This window comes from Bactrocera neohumeralis, unplaced genomic scaffold (assembly GCF_024586455.1).
Source record: "Bactrocera neohumeralis isolate Rockhampton unplaced genomic scaffold, APGP_CSIRO_Bneo_wtdbg2-racon-allhic-juicebox.fasta_v2 cluster09, whole genome shotgun sequence".
In the NCBI taxonomy this organism is placed as follows: Eukaryota; Metazoa; Arthropoda; class Insecta; order Diptera; family Tephritidae; genus Bactrocera; species Bactrocera neohumeralis.
Genome location: NW_026089622.1, coordinates 31,997,208 through 32,000,693, shown reverse-complemented (window position 1 = coordinate 32,000,693; position 3,486 = coordinate 31,997,208). Strand labels below are relative to the sequence as shown.

The following is a 3,486-nucleotide window of genomic DNA, read 5'->3' as shown; positions in this document are numbered from 1 at the left end:
CTGACCACAGATCTGTCAAAGCTGAAAATTGTCAATATGACTGAAAAGCTAACATATTTGCAATTTGTCATTTATGACTGTAAATCTTTCAATGATGACACATTTTTTTTGTTCAAATTAGTTTTATCTTTATTCATTTATAATCTGAATATTAAAATAACATTTATGTCAAAAATGTTGTAAAAAATTAATATAACTCTATATAATAAAATTAATTACATCAGAATTAAATTCGATATCATATAAAATTTCTTTTTAAATCTATTTTACATTATAATATATTAAATCATAATAATTCATATTTCAAATCACAAAATTCATGTTTCAAAATTTACATATTTACATATCTTATTATTAAATCACAATAATTCGTTAATTTTAATTCATATAATTCATGTTTCAAAATCATAATAGTAATAAAATAAAACTAAATTATTGAAAAATTATATTAATTGTTTCTTTTCCTATTAATATATTTTTTTTTGGTTATTTCGGTGGTGACCCCGTTCAATAGACCTCCGTATACTCTTTTCCAAATTGAAAGATCCTTGTGGCAGGTAAACGACTATAAAATTGAAATTAATTAAAAATAGTTTTCTATTGCTTTTACATTAAACTTATTTACCTCTTAAAACTTCTTCGAAGATTTTTAGCTTACATAATGCTAATTTTCTCTTCTTCCATCAAAATTGAAATACTCTAGTAGGTCCTTTTAAGTTTGTGGACATAACTGATCTGTAAAATAATAATATATAAATGTAAATAGTAATTTTTAAGATGTTGATATTATAAATAAAGGTTTTTACCATAGATTGTGCGAACTCAGGTTTCTCTAGAATTTCTTCCACTTCCAAACATCCCTCAAAGTTTTGAATAGGTAAAAGGCTTGCTACCTGGTCGAGAGCCTCGTCTTTTTCCTCTCCGGTCATGAGGCCCACCGATCGCTCAATTTTTTTAAATGAACTTTACATTCCCTAATCAGGGAACTCTGTGCTAGCATTTCCGATCTATCTATAGACTGTGAAAATACAAATAAATTATTTTATTTGTAATTATATCTTTATATATAAATATTTACTTTTTGTTCCACTGTTTCCAATTTGTCCGTAATTTGTTTCTGATTTCCTGTTATCAACACTTGTCCATTATTTAGTGAACCTAATGTATCGAATAATATCTGTTGCTATGTATTTTAAAAAAGAGCCGCATTAATATCTAAATTGAAAAACTTATAGAATATTTACTTACATTTGATTCTAAAGTATGTATCTTATCCAATATTTCCCTCTGCTTTCCCAGAATTTCGTTTAGAATGGCCATCGTATTTAATTCTTGAGTTGATACATTCTCCTTATCTTGTGAAGGGGTTGAGGTTGTTGATACGTTGTCTTTTATACTATATAACTTCCTTGGGATCAATATCTGATGATCTGATATATATATTTAAATATTATTAATGGAATACGACTGCCTTATATTTCTGTTTTCTTACCATTTTCTTCTTGGCTTTCAAAGATTGATTCGCCAAACATATTGCTTGTAGAGCTCATGTAAAATTAAAATTTTTATTAAATTTATGTTATTAAAATCATTTAAGCAGAATGTGCGGGTTGTTGCGAAAAATCGTGAAAGACACAACATCACTTTTTTCGTCATTTTCTTTTGCAACATATTTCATCGTATTTATGAGTTCACTATTCTGCGCACTATTTAACTTCCCCGCACATTCCACCAAATTTTTATATTTTATTATTTTGGATTTGAAAATCCTTTTTTCTTTACTTAAATGATTTTGAAATGTCGTTTTTTTTAATTTTTACTTATCTTTTCTTGATAATATAGTAAACTGTAGATTTAATCACAAAACATAAATCACTTAAACAACGCACGAAATATAATAATTCGATTTAGAATTCACTGAATTAACGCGCAACACTTCTCGTTTGTGGCAAGAATAACAGTAAACATTTTTTTGCGCAACATTTTATAAACGTACATACATATATGGAGTTGTATGTTTCTCTTTTTACAGGGTTGCTTTTCTGCATACAGATCAGTGTTGATAAACGATGTTTAGTGTTGAAAAGTGTTTATTTAAAAAAAATCAACATTGACAGTAATTTTAAATTTCATTTTACTGTCAATGATGACAGTGTTGAATAATTAAGCTATTTCATTCTTACATATACATATAAGCAATATCATTCATAGATTTCTCTTTTTAACATAAGCATTGACAGTCATTTGAGTGTAATTTTTTCGTCAGCTCTGACATAAAAAATGTGCGTGTATTAGTGAAACGATCAGCAGTTTCTTCTAGGGATATTTTTTCTCTATGCACTAACACCAACGCACATTTTCAGTTATTTTTTTATTATTGTCAATAGTGACAATAGAAAATCCCAAAAAGGGTAATAAAAAAAACGAATGAAAGACGCATGTCGTCCGTGATCGTACCATCGTAAAGGAGGCTCATACAACAAGAAGATAAGTAAATGAATTTTATGCGTTTTTTTAACAATATTTTGAAAATAATTAGTTCATTTATTTTTATAGCTTTGGAAATCAGAACTGAATTGGAAGTAGCAGCAGCAGTTATGTACATAGTATATCATCAGAAGCGGCAAATATCAATTGTTAAGTAAGTATGTGAAAAAAGTGTGTGTACTTTGAAATTGGACTGCGCAAAAATAAATACATATGTACATACGTATGTATATGTACATATATATTTTATGCGTTTAAGGCGGCCTGCACAATCCAAAATAATATGTGAAAACAAATGTTTGCTTTATATTTTAAATAATCAGATAATATTATTCTTTTATTTTAGATATTATTCTGATTTTTATTTAATTATTCCTTATTTTCAGATTTTATCACTATTTTTATTTAATTAATTTTTGCTTTCTGAGTAAATTCTATTTGTATTTAATATATTCTATTCTTCCAGATAATATTAATCTTTTTCAAAGATATTATTACCATTTTATACTATTAATCTTTCTTTTTTATACTCTCGCAACAATGTTGCTAACGAGAGTATTATAGTTTCGTTCACATAACGGTTGTTTGTAAGTCCTAAAACTAAAAGAGTCAGATATAGGGTTATATATACCAAAGTGATCAGGGCGACGAGTAGAGTCGAAATCCGGATGTCTGTCTGTCCGTCCGTCTGTCCGTCTGTCTGTCCGTCCGTCCGTCTGTCCGTCCGTCCGTGCAAGCTGTAACTTGAGTAAAAATTGAGATATCATGATGAAACTTGGTACACGTATTTCTTGGCTCCATAAGAAGGTTAAGTTCGAAGATGGGCCAAATCGACCCACTGCCACGCCCACAAAATGGCGGAAACCGAAAACCTATAAAGTGTCATAACTAAGCCATAAATAAAGATATTAACCTGAAATTTGACACAAAAGATCGCATTGGGGAGGGGCATATTTGGACGTAATTTTTTTGGAAAAGTGGGCGTGGCCCCGCCCCCTA

At 28.9% G+C, this 3,486-nt stretch overlaps 1 long non-coding RNA gene across 2 annotated transcripts; it reads right to left on the bottom strand.

Annotated features, from left to right (window-relative positions):
• Window positions 1-317: 317 nt before the first annotated feature.
• Window positions 318-3,195, bottom strand: LOC126764272 (uncharacterized). Of its 2 annotated transcripts, XR_007667857.1 has the most exons (6): window positions 1,493-3,195; window positions 1,249-1,430; window positions 1,079-1,183; window positions 807-1,018; window positions 626-735; window positions 318-565 (listed from the first exon to the last, which is right to left on the bottom strand). It is a non-coding gene; the product is annotated as an uncharacterized LOC126764272 (long non-coding RNA). The 2 variants fall into 2 exon arrangements; XR_007667856.1 differs by having other exon boundaries at window positions 1,249-3,195.
• Window positions 3,196-3,486: the final 291 nt, after the last annotated feature.